This window comes from Bombina bombina, chromosome 4, assembly GCF_027579735.1.
Source record: "Bombina bombina isolate aBomBom1 chromosome 4, aBomBom1.pri, whole genome shotgun sequence".
Classification (NCBI taxonomy): domain Eukaryota; kingdom Metazoa; phylum Chordata; class Amphibia; order Anura; family Bombinatoridae; genus Bombina; species Bombina bombina.
The window spans coordinates 741,347,701-741,364,548 of record NC_069502.1 but is presented as its reverse complement, the minus strand read 5'-3'; the positions used below and the strand labels follow the sequence as shown (position 1 = coordinate 741,364,548).

General features: G+C 39.7%; 1 pseudogene; it reads right to left on the bottom strand.

The window, feature by feature from the left end:
* Positions 1-16,848, bottom strand: part of LOC128657802 (protein unc-93 homolog A-like) — a 94,919-nt pseudogene that overhangs the window by 6,610 nt on the left and 71,461 nt on the right.

The following is a 16,848-nucleotide window of genomic DNA, read 5'->3' as shown; positions in this document are numbered from 1 at the left end:
GAATACAGATGGGATTGCCCCCGGCAAACTGACATACCTACCACACTCCTAGTCCGGTCATCCCCAGGTTGACCCGCCAAAGGGTCAAGCCGGGTCCTGCCAGAGTGTTCCACAAGGGGGGAGCTATGTGACAGACCATTCTGTCAGTACTGAAAGAGTTAACTTTGTTCAGCTTTAAGAAGCTATTTCCTAAAGACAGGGTTGCTGGCATCAGCTATTGTGTACTGTAATTAAGTTTAGTGATAAACATTCACATTGTTTAATCACATCCAGAGAGCAGACGCCTAAGTGATAAGAAAGATAAATTGTTTATCTGCTTAAGTAATGTAATTCTATTGTATCATGTCAAAGGGCGTTTTCCCTCTATCTAATGTACAATATTCTTTCAACCCCCCATCTGGGGTCAGACCTGCATAAATACTGGGCATGTAGCGTTCAATAAAGTGCATTCTGTTTTTACCTTCAATGTGGAGCCTGGTCTCATGTTTGAGGGGGGGAATTAGATAGGTTGTGAGTTGCTGATCTCACATTCAGGGCATCTTCCATCTGGTATTAACCCTTGGTATCCGGTTGGTACCGTAACAGAGTCCCTGTTCATCTGCAAACTTTTCACTGCACTCTGGTGTTCTTTCCTCTCCTGTAGCTTTCTTTGGTATGTATTATATGTATATTGAGCATATGATTTTAGGTTGGCCTGCATTTATTGTAATGTTATTCCAATGTCTTACTTCTAATGTTTTGTAATTGCCACGTGATGTTTCAATCCTTATCAATACTTGCTATTTTTCTTAAATGCATAGCTGTTGTATGCCATAGCTTCACCCCTCTCCAAATTTTACTCTATTTATCTCACCCTGACCTGACCAAAATCTAACTTTCCATTGGCCTTTTAAATTGTCTTTGACTTAGCAATCAACTAATTTAGTGGACCCAGCTGACTGCCCTGCCTGTATATATTTAACACTAGTTTGGGATGTGCATTGCACAGGGGGGTGCATTGATTGAGCAGTGAGCATTGGCACTAAGATAAGAATTATATAATATTCAACAATGATTGGACAATTGGCAAAAATATAAGACCTAGTACTTTTGTAATATTGTGCTTTATGTATCTCATTGTTCTCCATATGCAAGTACTGCTGTAATACTGTGTTTAATTGACTCGCACTTTTATAAAACTGCTCAATACTCTTCATATTCCTTTTTGCTACCCTCTTGTACTCTATAACAAACTACCTTATTCCAATTACTCTTCACCTTCACCACCCTGCACTTATTATTAGCCCATCTCTCTTAAACTCACCTTACTTTTGTACTCCATGAACTTTACCTATTCCTAAACACTTTCTCTCCACCCTGCACCTCGTCCCCAATAAACGTTCATTACTGCAAATCTGCATCTCATCTCATGTCACTCTTACCTCTTGCTTTATACTAGCTGCTGGTAACATCTCCCCTAATCCTGGTCCCCCAACAACTTCCTATCCATGCACATCCATGTGTATCCTTCCATAGACCTCAGAAACAAACTCTGGTAACCTTACTACACATTCCTCTTGTATCTAAAGCCCACAAACCCCCTTCACTTGTGCACTCTGTTGCAACAAGCTCACTTCTATCCATGACCTCTTTATCTTCCACTCCTTCAACCTTCTGGCTCTCACAGAAACCTGGCTCTCTCCCTTGAACAGCATCCACTGTTGCTGTACATGTGGGTCTCCACTTCAGCCACACTCCTATGTCTGGTAATAGACAAGGGGTGGTTTAGGTATTTTACTTTCTTCTCATTGCACCTTTCAACAAATACAACCCATCTCTTCCCTCACATTTTCCTCATTTGAAACCCATGATTCACTTATTCTCTCCCCTTTCTATACATGTTGCAGTCATATACCGACCCACTGGCTCCTCAACTCAATTTCTAGATCACTTGACTTCCTGGCTACCTTATTTCCTTTCCTCAGACACCCCTGTCCTCATTCTTAGTGACTTCAACATCCCTCTTGACAATCCCACTGCCTCCTCTGCAAAACAACTTCTGCAAATCACTTCCTCTTTCGGTTTGTCACAATGGACTGACTCTCCCACTCACAAATATGGTCACTCCCTTGACCTGATCTTTAGCTATCGATGCACTATTTCAAACTTTACAAACTCCCTTTTCCTCTTTCTGACCACTCTCTCCTCACTTGCAACATCACATCCCTACCTTCAACTCTCCCTCCTACTCCGCACACTCCACAGAGACAGCAATTGTTAAGGTTGCCAACAACCTACTTACAGCAAAATCAAAATTCCACTTCTCTCTGCTTATCCTCCTTGATCTGTACGCAGCCTTTGATACTGTTGACCACCCTCTTTTGCTCAAAACCCTCCAATCCTTCTGCATTTGTGACTCAGGCTTTTCGTGGTTCTCTTCCTACCTGTCTAACCGTACCTTTAGTGTAGCCTTCTCTGGGGCTTCCTCTGCCCCGTCACCACTTTCTTTTGGCGTACAACAAGGTTCTGTCCTTGGTCCCCTTCTCTTCTCAATCTACACGTCATCATTAGGTTCCCTAATAAAGTCCCGCGGGTTCCAATATCATTTCTATGCCAACGACACCCAAATCTACTTCTCTGCATTAGACCTATCTCCTTCCTTGTTAACCCGTGTCACTAACTGTCTTTCTTACCTCTCTTCCTGGATGTCCACTCACTACCTTAAACTAAATCTCTCCAAAACTGAGCTCTTAATTTTCCCCCTTCTTCCAAAATTTCTGTCATTACCCCTATCCCGCATGTCTTGGGGTCACATTTGACTCAGATCTTTCCTTCACTCCTCACATTCAGTCCTTGGTTAAAGCCTGCCGCTTCCACCTTAAAAACATCTCTAAAATTAGACATTTCCTTACAGAAGGCAGAACTAAGATTTGAATCCACTCTCTCATCCTTTCCTGCCTCGACTACTGCAATTCTGTCCTCTCTGGTCTCCCTAGCTGCTGCCTAGCTCCTTTACAATCCATAATGAATGCCTCTGCCAGGCTCATCTTCGTTACATGTTGCTCTTCATCTACTGAACCTCTCTGCCAATCCCTTTACTGGCTTCCTCTTGCCTCTAGGATTAAACACAAAATTCTGACTTTGACATACAAGGCCCTCAACTGCACTGCTCCCCCTATATCTCAGACCTTGTTTCCAGATACTCTCCCTCCCATCCCCTTCACTCTGCTCAAGACCTCCTACTCCCCTCCTCTCTTGTTACCTCCTCACATTCCCATTTACAGGACTTCTTCAGACTGGCTCCCATCTTGTGGAACTCTCTACCTCGCTCCACAAGATTCTCCCCTAGTTTTGAAAGCTCCAAGCACTCCCTAAAGACTCTACTGTTCAGGAATGCATACAATCTACACTAACCTTTCTTTATACCAGTTCCTCTCCTCCATTGCTATCCCCTTGAACCCCCTCAGCATGTAAACCTAAGAGCCCGGCTGTTTGTAGATCACCTTCTTAGCGAGCTGATTACAACAGTGCGACTCTTGGCAGGGCCCTCTACCCATTTGATCCCTATAAATGTTTCCTTGTATACCGCCTATGTTTATAGCACTGCAGAATCTGTTGGCATTCTACAAATAACCGATAATAATAATAATATCCATATTTAATAAAGTGTTTGTGTATGTACTCTAAATGACAGAGAGGGAGATATTTAATGTCAGGTTAGCTCATTTGAGTAAACATGATCGGGTTTATGAGCGAGTATTGGTGTTGGCTTTTTTCCCACATTTTGCTCTCTTTTGAAGCCTATGGGGGAATATGTTAACTTGTTCACAATATTTAAAGTTCAGCTCTTTGCGTGTGTTGCATTTTCACTCATGAGCAAATGTTTTACTTTCAACTTGTAATACAAGCGCAACCCAACTCATGCAAAAAACCTTCTACAAGCAAAGTTAATACAAGACTGCAAAATAGCACGCCATTCGTATTCTAGTTCTTACTCCGGCTATATCACATGAAATTTGCGTATAATGTTTAATATACTTTTGCATCAATAGATAAACATCTTCAAGTGACAGTCACTATTGCAAACTATGCTTTATTAGGGTTTCCTAATGTGAAATATATCATGCACTAGCATTAAAGATTCACTCCTCATTATCTCACCTCCTGCAATGGTGTTATAAACCTTTAGAGGACATTTTCTTTTTGTACTTTTATGTTTCTTTAAGAGTTAAACTATGGCAAAGATTCACATAAAGATTCACTTTGCTCTGTGAGAGTTTGCAGCATTGATTTTCTCTGTAAAAGTAAGTTTTTCTGTTTAAGTAAAGAGTTAGTGAAACAAGGGTGTTTTTAAATTGTTTGCTGTTTAAGGGGTGAAGTTAAAAATTTAAAGTGATGGTAAATTTCATACTTTAAGAATGTTGAAATAAAAAATATATTAGTTTGCAAGTAAAACCACAATAATTATTTTGAAAGTGTATATATATTTTATAATAAAAGTTTAAGAATCCTAATTAGTATTATCTGTTCCTCTGCGCCCCCTTCATTTCCTCTTTTGGCTGTGCTGTGATGAATTGTCAGGGTACCAGGAATCAGACTGAGATGTGAAGTGCAAAAATAATCACACCTTTATTAATAACAAAAAATAATAAAAAGTCCACAAGCCAAATGACAAGCCAGGAGTCAAAGCCAGAGCTGGTAGTCAGACGAGCCGAGTCAGGAGCCAAAGCAAGTAGTCAGACAAACCAGGATTAGGGAACTAGGAAAACAGCAGAGTCAGGAACAAGCCAGGGATCAGGAACCAGAAGGGACGTCAGACAAGCCAGGTAATACACAGGAACTGGAACACAGAAACTAACAAACAAGTCTGAGACAACGCAAAGGAAAAAACATACTGAACAGAGGCCCTTTAAATAATAAGTGTGACATCATAATCCTGAGACTGCAACCTGTCTCAAACTGATGATGTTCACCAGTTCGGCCATAAGAGGGCGCTCAGATAAGTGAGCAGCGTTACACACTCTGCATCAGATTCAGTGAGAGAGGTAAATAAAATTGCAGCCAGCAGCAAATAGCAAACAAAGCAGGGTGAAACCCTGACAGTACCCTCCCCTCAACGACCCCTCCCCCGTGGGAGGACAAAAGGCTTATTGGGGAAATGGGCATGGAAGGCACTGAAGAAGGCATGAACATCAGAGGTGGGAACCCATGAATGCTCCTCCGGACCATAACCCCTCCAGTGAACCAAATACTGTACGCAACCCCTGGACATACGAAAGTCAATAATGCTGCTGACCTCATATTCTTCATGGTTGTCAACTGAGATAGGACAGGGACGAGGCAACACAGTGGTAAACCAATTACAAACCAATGGTTTCAAGAGGGAGACATGAAAAACATTGGAGATGCGCATTGCAGGAGGAAGGTCAAGAGCGTAGGCAACAGGATTGAACCGTCTGAGTATTCGAAAAGGACCAACATAATGGGGAGCCAGTTTATTAGAAGGCACATGAAGGTTCAAGTTGCGGGAGGACAGCCAAACCCTCTCACTAACCTGGTAGGAAGGCGTGGGCAGACGCCTACAATCAGCCTGGAATTTTTGGTGCCGCATAGACCGATGAAGGCAAACCTGAATCTGCACCCACGTGGCTTTGTCAGAAATGCTCCTCCAAAACCGGATTACCCTGAGACATGAATGAATCGGGCAACAAGGATGGTTAAAACCCATAATTCGCCATGAATGGGGATAACTGGGAGGAAGCAGTAATAGCACTATTACGAGTGAACACTGCCCAAGGTAACAGTTCAGACCAATTATTGTGGTGATCTGAGACATAGCAACGAAGGAACTGTTCCAGAGCTTGATTAGACCATCCCGCAGCCCCATTGGATTGAGGGTGATATGCCGAGGAGAAGGAAATGTGGATCCCTATTTGAGCACAAAAGGAGCGCCAAAATCTGGAGACAAACTGGCTACCCCAGTCCGAGACTATCTCCTTGGGTAACCCATGTAAACGGAAGACCTCCCGGACAAAAATTGAAGCAAGCTCCTGAGCGTTAGGTAGCTTCTTCAAGGGAATGAAATGTGACATTTTAGAAAAACGGTCAACCACCATTAGGATAACAGTATTGCCATTGGAAACTGTGAGCTCGACAATAAAGTCCATGGAAAGATGTGTCCAAGGACGCTCACCATTAGCAACTGGTTGGAGAAGACCCACAGGAAGATGTTGAGGAGTCTTGTTTTGTGCACAGACTGAGCAGGAGACAACATACGCAGCAACATCAGAACGAAGACCTGGCCACCAGAATTGTTCTTGCCCGGGTGACCTGCGGCTTTAGGATAGAGGTAAGTGTGCAATAGTTTAGTTAGAAGATTCTCACTTACCACTAGGTTTCTCAGGAGGTAGATTGGTTTGTGCAGCCAGGTTCAAATTATTACGTATGGTGGCCAAAATATGGTCAGGAGGTATAACTGGAGTAGGTATAGTCTCCTTCTTGGACAGAGGCGAATATTGTCAAGAGAGGGCATCAGCCCTAACATTTTTACTACCAGGCAGGTAGGAGACCACATAATTAAACCGAGACAAAAATAGCGCCCATCTGGCCTGTCCGGGCGACAAACGTTTTGCTTCGGATAGATAAGTTAAATTCTTGTGGTCAGTAAGAATGAGCACTGGTACGCTAGTACCCTCGAGAAGATGCCGCTATTCCTTGAGTGCCAAAATTATGGCCAGTAATTCCCTGTCGCCAATTACATAATTGCACTCCGCTGGAGACAATTTCTTAGAGAAGAAACCACACGGATGCAAGGAACGGTCAGTCGTAGGACGTTGAGACAAAAGGGCACCTATTCCAGTCTCAGACGCATCAACCTCAAGAATGAAAGGCAGGACAGGTTTAGGATGAGCTAGAACTGGACCAGCAGAAAAGGCTTAAGACTCTCAAAGGCCTTAATGGCAGTAGGTGACCAATGGAGTGGATCATTCTCTTTACGGGTCATGTCTGTGATAGGTTTGACCAAGGAAGAAAAGTTTTTAATAAACTTTCTATAGTAATTGGCGAAGCCCAAAAAACGTTGAATAGACCGAAGACCAACTGGGCGAGGCTACTGCAGAACTGCAGACAACTTGTCAGTATCCATGGAAAACCCTGCAACAGAGATTACATAACCTAGGAAGGTTACTTGAGTCTGATGGAACTCACATTTCTCGAGTTTACAAAACAGGCTGTTCTCACGTAGTCTCTGAAGTACTTGTGTGACATCAGAACGATGAGCCTCAAGTGTGGGTGAGTGTATGAGGATGTCGCCTAAGTACACCACAACACACTGTTGCAACATATCTCGTAGGACATCATTAATAAATTCCTGGAAAACAGCAGGAGCATTACATAGGCCAAAGGGCATTACAAGATATTCATAATGCCCGCTCCTGGTGTTAAATGCTGTTTTCCATTCATGGCCCTCCTTGATCCTAACGAGATTCTCCGCTGCTCGACGAGGATAAACCACCCAAGGTATGCCCCCGACAGGAACTTAAGTGCGAGCGTTTCCCAGCCGTGTAGGACAAGACTTTAAAAGGTGGCCCTGTAACCCACAATAGAAGCAGAAGACACAAAAGACATGTGAATCCCAACTGCATCGGCTCAGCAGTACCTGGTGACTCGGGATCAGGAGGCATGGGTGGGAACAAAAACATAGGAGACAACGGAACAGGAGGCTTCCGCAAGTGCTCCTTGGAAGAGGGCCTCTCTCTGAGTCTGATGTCAATTAGGATTAACAAAGACACCAATGCCTCAAGGTCCTCTGGTAAATCTCTGGCAGCAACTTTGTCTTTATTCGCATCAGAGAGCCCATGAAAGAAGGCGGTTACTAGGGCTTCATTGTTCCAACATACCTCTGCGGCAAGTGTACGGAACTCAATGGCATACTGAGCAATAGATCTCGTACCTTGCTGAATGGACACAAGTCATTTGGCAGCAGAGGAGGAGCGAGTCGGATTTCAAATACCCTTCGAAAGGAGGCCACACATTCAGGGTAATTAGAAATCACTGGTTTATTAGTCTCCCACAAGGGATTAGCCCAAGCAAGGGCCGTGTCAGAGAGTAAAGAGATGAGAAATCCCACCTTAGCTCTGTCAGAGGGAAACGCCTGAGGTAACATCAAAAATACCTCTGCACTGATTAGGATCGCCTCCATATCGCTGAGGTAGAGGTGCAGAACCGGACATGCTCCTGGTAGGACTAGGTGCAGCAGCGGAAACAGGAGCAGCCATAACTTGTGGGACACTCTGATATAAATTTGCAGTGCGAGTCAGAAGGGTTTGCAGGCCTAGTGCATACTGATTCAAGCGGTGATCCTGTTCATCCATCCTGGAAATTATGGTGGGTAAAGGTGGATTATTAGCACTGTCAGGACTCATGGACCTTGCGTAATGTCAGGGTACCAGGAATTAGACTGAGACGTGAAGTGCAAAAATAATCACACCTTTATTAATAACTAAAAATAATAAAATGTCCACAAGCCAAAAGACAAGTCAGGAATCAAAGCCAGAAGCTGGTAGTCAGACGAGCCGGGATCAGGGAACTAGGAAAACAGCAGAGTCAGGAACAAGCCAAGGATCAGGACGTCAGACAAGCCAGGTAAAACACAGGAACTAACAAACAAGTCTGAGACAGCGCAAGATCAAAAGCATACTGAACAGAGGCCCTTTAAATAATAAGTGTGACATCCTAATCCTGGGACTGCAACCTGTCTCACACTGATGATGTTCAACAGTTTGGCCATAAGAGGGCGCCCAGATGAGTGAGCAGTGTTACACGCTCTGCATCAAATTCAGTGAGAGAGGTAAGTAAAATGACAGCCAGCAGCAAATTAAGCAGGGTCAAACCCTGACATGAATAGAACAGTCCCACCAACTCTCTATTAGGCTTTCTAAGGGCTTTAAAGGGACTGGACGTCAAGATTGTCAAATGACACACATGTTGATTGATAATTCACTGGCATTGTCATTAGAGAAAAAAAAGAGTTCATCCAAGTGGGCCGGCATAACATTGCAATAGAAGCACTATTATATGAACTAATTTCACCCTTTCACAGATGGATTAAAAACAAAAAAGGTAGACATACTTTTTTAATGGCAACGGTTACATTTATGGCATTTGATTAGTTAAACTTTACCATCACTTCAACAGTTTTTATTTAACTTGCTTTCAACTTATTTTTTTCTCTCCAATATTCCTGTGTGTGTTTTTAGGGGAGGGTTTACTTTCCTCTGTGTGAGCCTAATCTATAAATTTAGTTCAGTAACTCTGTGAGCTTTGCTCTGTGAGGGTTTGCTGCATTGATTTTCTCTGTTACAGTACATTTTTCTGTTTAAGTAAAGAGTTAATGAAACAGGGGAGTTTTGGCAAATAAGGGATTGGAGTAATTAAGGTGGAATATAATTATTTTATATTTTTAAGTTAAACCTTTTAAGTAAGAACGTCTGAGAATTTCACTCAGTGTAAAGCTTGCCATATGTTTGCATTACTGGAGCAGCCACTTCAGGGATTATATGTCTGTGGCAAGTGTGAGCTTATTGTCTCTTTAGAAACTCGTATTAGAGTTCTGGAGGGACGAATTGGAACACTGTGTGGGCAGCCTTCATTGAGTCATAAGCTTTTTGCTGGTGGTGTGTGTATATATGTGTATATATGTGTATTTATTTGTTTTTATGTGTATATATGTTGGGAAATGATGCTGATAAACTTACTCAACACAGGGTTGCCATAAACCTTCGATTTGTAAAAAGAACATCTGTGAAGCGCAATAAAACGAAGGTACAACTGTACAATAAGGTCCCTAATTATAGGTTTGGACAACCTAGAAGTAAAATGTAGCTTTTGCGTTAATTAAATTATTTTAAAAATATAACCCACTTTGTAAGTTGGCTATCTTGTTTTTCATTTTAAAAATAAAGATGAAAATGTTTATTGCAATCTATTATAAAAAAGCTATCTAAAAAAAACTAAGTGATAAAAAATGCACTGTTTTACTACTTACCTAGAATAAAGAAGAAAATGCGATTGACATATTGAGAAAGCTTCCCAAACACGAAAGAACATACTGAAGTAGTTGCTCCAAAAACAATGATCACATAACCAACATACTGTATACCCAATGTGCAGGTTACATAAGACTGAAAAACAGGATGAGAAATTATATTTCAATATATTACATTACATTTTCTTGTAAGATTCTACTACATCATTTCTTTTCCACTAACCTAATGTCCATTATAAAACTGTGAACTTTTCCATGGTTCAAATAGTGTACAATTAAAAAAATATTTCAATTTACTTCTATCAAATCAAATGAATGTTCTTTGTTAAAACTTAGCTCCTTACCCTGAGAGCATAATGAGGTAGGCTCTTTAACATGCATGTGTCAAACACCATAAGACAGCAGTGCTATATACATAATGTCCAAGATGTTTACAAGCTTTTCAGCCTATCTACCATAAGTGTGTGCCGGATAATTATATTCTTTTCTTTTTGAGTGTTTTATTTAACCCATATAAATATTCCTGGCACCCCCCTTGTTTCCTAATTGATTACTATATAGAAATAAGAAGTAACTAATAGTGTATATTATAATGTGTGAGTTCTACATCTTATAACCTCATATATATCTACCATTGCTGTCATGGAAATGACCTCTGTCTTAAAGGGACACTGAACCCAAATTTTTCTTTTGTGATTCAGATAGAGCATGCAATTTTAAGCAACTTTCTAATTTACTCCTATTATCAAATTGTCTTCATTCTCTTGGTATCGTTATTTGAACAGCAAGAATGTAAGTTTAGATGCCGGCCCATTTTTGGTGAACAACCTGGGTTGTTCTTGCTGATTGGTGTATAAGTTCACTGACCAATAAACAAGTGCTGTCCAGAGTTCTGAACCAAAAATTGGCTGTCTCCTTAGCTTAGATGCCTTCTTTTTCAAATAAAGATAGCAAGAAACAAAGAAAATGTATAATAGGAGTAAATTAGAAAGTTGCTTAAAATTGCATGCTCTATCTGAATCACGAGAGAAAAAAATTGGGTTCAGTGTCCCTTTAACAAAGAAAACTAAGAAAAAAAGAGGTAATTTTCAAATAGACATAAAATGAATATATTTTTTTTATTGGACTCCCTCTGAATCATGAAAATTAAATTTTGACTATCATGTATCTTTAAAGGGACATGAAACCCAAAAGTATTATTTTATGATTCAGATAGAGCATGCAATTTTAACCCTTTCGGTGTCAGGACTTTGTGAGAAGAACTTGCCCAAAATACCGGAGAATATTTAGCATTTTTGCTATCACTAAACAGAATAGAGCCTTTTTTATTTACCTGTCAAAAATATATATATATATATATATATATATATATATATATATATACTGTATATTTTTTTTAAGTACACAACCCAAGGTATTGATCTAGGCCCATTTTGGAATTTTTCATGCCACCATTTCACCACCAAATGCGATCAGATTAAAAAAAAAAAAAAAAGTATTAACATTTTCACAATCATTGCACAAGTGATTGTAAAAGCTTCTCTGGTATCAACTTTGTTCAGACATAAAAGACATACATGCTTCTTGGTAATAAGAATTGCAGCTGGACACCACACTTCTATTATTTGTGGCAGTGAAGGGGTTAATCAGGTAGCTTGTAAGGTTAATTTTAGCTTTAGTGTAGATTACCCTCCTACCACCTGATCCCTACCTATCCCTGCCAAACAGTTCTCTTCCCTCCCTCACCCCCCCCTCCCCTCCTTGGTTACCACATCTTAGGTACTGGCAGATAGTCTTTTTATTATTATTTATTTATTTTAAGATATTTATTTTTTTCTGCAGTGTAGTAATCCTCCCTCCCTGATCCCCCCAAATAGCTCTAACTTTTTTCTTTTCTTTTATTTTACATTTTCTGCAGTGTAGTGGTCTCCACCGCACCTTTTTTATGTAGTGTAGCAGCCCATTCCTCCTTCTCCCTTATTTTTATTTTTTTGCAGTGTAGGGCCATCCAACTCTCTCCCTCCCCCCTCTGCTGCTATACCGCCCACCCGCCTCCCGGTTTCCCTCCCCCACCTCCTGCTGGCACCAGATGATCATGCTACGGTTCCATATGTAAGAAGATGCCTGGAGCTCAGGAACTTCAGTTTCTTCTGTAACTTTACAGCCGAGACTGCAAAGTACTGCATGTATATATACGTCATATTGGGTTAAGGGATTAAACAACATTCCAGTTTCATTTTAAAAGCAAATTTGCTTTGTTCTATTGTTATCCTTTGTTAAAAAGCAGGAATTTAAGCTCAGGAGCATGCATGTGTATGCAGCACTATATGACAGTAGTTTTGAAAGAATGTTATACATTTGCAAGAGTACTAGATGGCAGCATTTTTTCTGCCATGCAGTTCTCCAGACGTGCACTCTACCTACCTAGTTATCTCTTCAACAAACAAAAAATTTGGTAATAGAAGTAAATTGGAAACTTTTTTTTTTAATGTATGCTCTTTCTGAATCACAAAAGAAAATGTATGTCCCTTTAAATAAGATTATGGTAATGCTGAAAAGTGCTAAGAACCCCAAATACTTATTATAGCACCTCTAATACGTTAAAGCATCAACAACCATGAATTCGCTTTAAAGCCCCCCAACTTTATGTTCTAAAACCAGGAGGAAACCAAAGTAGGTTTTATGTCAGTTATTATTATACAATTATTTAATCGCACTTAAAATTGATTCTTGGATGTATATAAGTTACTACAGTAAAATCGCTGTTATCTTCGTATGCATAGGTTTTCCAAGTAATTAGTGCTTTGAGTATTTTGATACAAGCTCGCCAACTTTTAATTTGCAAGAAAAAACTGGCAGGTCTTGGGCAGAAATGTTTAGATAATTACACTGGGATTTGAGAAACAATTTTATACACGCCCATGGAACGCTTATGTTCAGCCCATTTTACGATAAAAAAACATTTACGTATTGTATTTTGTACTTACAAGAACAAATGTCAGTGTTTTTTGCACTTCCAGTGTACTTTATGATTTATGCTGTGCATATTTAATACGATTTATTCCTCAATAATTTACATGTAAATTTTACGTTTTTGATCAAATACTATTTTTGGTGAATCAATGTTGTCAAGATTTTTGATGCGTCTTAACAATAGAATTTTTTTCTGTGTATTTTTGTGTGAGTGATTCAAATATTTGTTTCTTATGATTATTAAATTATGATTTTCATTGTGAACTTTTGTAATGTATGCATCTCCTTCCCATACGAAAATGCAGACTACGCCACATAGCGAGACACCCTGTTTTTCAAGCTAGAAAAAGGCTTTAGTTAATTCCACCATAGAAATAGCAGTACTGACGAGCATTCTTTAATAATCTTGCCAGCCCAGAGACCTTAGATAATCGAGTCCATAGAACAAGACACCGCTGTTCCTTGAAAGTCACCTTATTGTTGCAAAAGTTGAGGGTCACGTATTGTGCACCATAATTCATAATATTGTTGATACCATACATGTTTACCTCAGATTGAAACAATAAATTGATATGGAAATGCTGCAGATATTGAGAGGGACAGGTGCTACAAAATATTAAGGTACTAAAACTAAAATATTGCTTTATCTATTATTTGTAATTCAAAAAATAAATCAAAGATTTTTCAAATTTGTTACTGGCTGTTGCTCCCATGTAAATAAGTTTTGCCTTAGATTGACAAACTCGTTTTTTGTGCGTCACTGAATCCAATCAACAAAAATGACCCATTAAAAAAAATATATATACAGTTTATAGAATATATTTAGTATGTGCAGCAGATTCAATTACATTTTACATGCTACGCATTTTTTCTTACTATATACTGCCATAATAAACATTTAAAAAATATGCTAAACAAATTTCAATGTGAAGTAAAATTAAAGCGCACTGAAACGACTGTGACAAAAGTCAGCAGCTAAATTGCGCCACATTTCTAATGCATTTGTTGATCTTGTTTACTACTATAGGAGATTCTGAAAAATGCAATAATAACAATCTTCTTTGTTCCCAAAACCCTACACTACCATCGCAATTGATGCAAATAAAGTAATAAAGTTAATTTTTTTTTTTTTTTTTTAAAGTGATTGTAACTGAGGAAACTTCTGCTAGATAATGTCTCTTCAAAGAAATATATTTCCCTATCTGAGTGAGGTAGTTCCGTCTGACAGAATAAAATAAAAAAGTAACATTAGAGAGACCTCTACAGACAAAAGTAAGTACTGCGTGATAAAAATTAATAAATCACGTTTTAGGTGAACAGCTTCACTAATTTAATGTTCTTGCATCCTTTGCCATTTTGTTTTAGCACATATATAGTAAAACCTTATTATTTTGGACTTTACCACAGTCACTGTGCTAGCATTACTCCGATAAACAACTGATCTCAGCGAAAATTAACTTTGACAAAAAAGGTTAATGCAATAGAAAACTGCTGATGTCTTGTTTGAGCATGTTGCAATCATGTCCATATGTGTCCTTTGTTCACTAAATATTCAGGGTTTTAATAGTTGATATTTTTCAGATTATGCCGTGAAGTATCTACCTGAATATATAACTTTGTATAATATTTCTGCACCAAACGTTTTCCATAACACTCTTAGGCCTAGATTTGGAGTTTGGCGGTAGATGGGCTGTTAACGCTACGCGGGCTTTTTTCTGTCCGCACCATAAAATTAACTCTGGTATCGAGAGTCCAAAAAAATGCTGCGTTAGGCTCCAAAAAAGGAGCGTAGAGCATTTTTACCGCAAATGCAACTCTCGATACCAGAGTTGCTTACGGACGCGGCCAGCCTCAAAAAACGTGCTCGTGCACGATTCTCCCATAGGAAACAATGGGGCTGTTTGAGCTGAAAAAAAACCTAACACCTGCAAAAAAGCAGCGTTCAGCTCCTAACGCAGCCCCATTGTTTGCTATGGGGAAACACTTCCTACGTCTGCACCTAACACTCTAACATGTACCCCGAGTCTAAACACCCCTACCCTTACACTTATTAACCCCTAATCTGCCGCCCCCGCTATCGCTGACCCCTGCATTATATTATTAACCCCTAATCTGCCGCTCCGTACACCGCCGCAACCTACGTTATCCCTATGTACCCCTAATCTGCTGCCCCTAACACCGCCGACCCCTATATTATATTTATTAACCCCTAACCTGACCCCCACAATGTCGCCGCCAGCAACTTACAATAATTAACCCCTAATCTGCCGACCGCAAAGCGCCGCCACCTACGTTATCCTTATGTACCCCTAATCTGCTGCCCCTAACACCGCCGACCCCTATATTATATTTATTAACCCCTAATCTGCCCCCCTCAACGTCGCCGACACCTGCCTACACTTATTAACCCCTAATCTGCCGAGCGGACCTGAGCGCTACTATAATAAAGTTATTAACCCCTAATCCGCCTCACTAACCCTATCATAAATAGTATTAACCCCTAATCTGCCCTCCCTAACATCGCCGACACCTAACTTCAATTATTAACCCCTAATCTGACGACCGAATCTCGCCGCTATTCTAATAAATGTATTAACCCCTAAAGCTAAGTCTAACCCTAATACTAACACCCCCCTAAGTTAAATATAATTTAAATCTAACGAAATTAATTAACTCTTATTAAATAAATTATTCCTATTTAAAGCTAAATACTTACCTGTAAAATAAATCCTAATATAGCTACAATATAAATTATAATTACTTTGTAGCTATTTTAGGATTAATATTTATTTTACAGGCAACTTTGTAATTATTTTAACCAGGTACAATAGCTATTAAATAGTTAAGAACTATTTAATAGTTACCTAGTTAAAATAATAACAAAATGACCTGTAAAATAAGTCCTAACCTAAGTTATAATTAAACCTAACACTACCCTATCAATAAATTAATTAAATAAAATACCTACAATTATCTACAATTAACCTAACACTACACCATCAATAAATAAATTAAATACAATTTCTACAAATAAATACAATTACATAAACTAACTAAAGTACAAAAAATAAAAAAGAACTAAGTTACAAAAAATAAAAAAATATTTACAAACATAAGAAAAATATTACAACAATTTTAAACTAATTACACCTACTCTAAGCCCCCTAATAAAATAACAAAGACCCCCAAAATAAAAAAATTCCCTACCCTATTCTAAATTAATAAATTTAAAAGCTCTTTTACCTTACCAGCCCTGAACAGGGCCCTTTGCGGGGCATGCCCCAAGAAAATCAGCTCTTTTGCCTGTAAAAAAAACATACAATACCCCCCCCCAACATTACAACCCACCACCCACATACCCCTAATCTAACCCAAACCCCCCTTAAATAAACCTAACACTAAGCCCCTGAAGATCTTCCTACCTTGTCTTCACCTCAACAGGTATCACCGATCCGTCCTGGCATCCGGTGCTGAAGAGGTCCAGAAGAGGCTCCAAAGTCTTCCTCCTATCCGGCAAGAAGAGGACATCCGGACCGGCAAACATCTTCATCCAAGCTGCATCTTCGATCTTCTTCCATCCGGTGCGGAGCGGGTCCATGTTGAAGCATCCGACGCGGATCCATCCTCTTCTTCCGGCGTCTCCCGACGAATGACGGTTCCTTTAAGGGACGTCATCCAAGATGGCGTCCCTCGAATTCCGATTGGCTGATAGGATTCTATCAGCCAATCGGAATTAAGGTAGGAATATTCTGATCAAGTTCAATCCGATTGGCTGATCCAATCAGCCAATCAGATTGAGCTCGCATTCTATTGGCTGATCGGAACAGCCAATAGAATGCGAGCTCAATCTG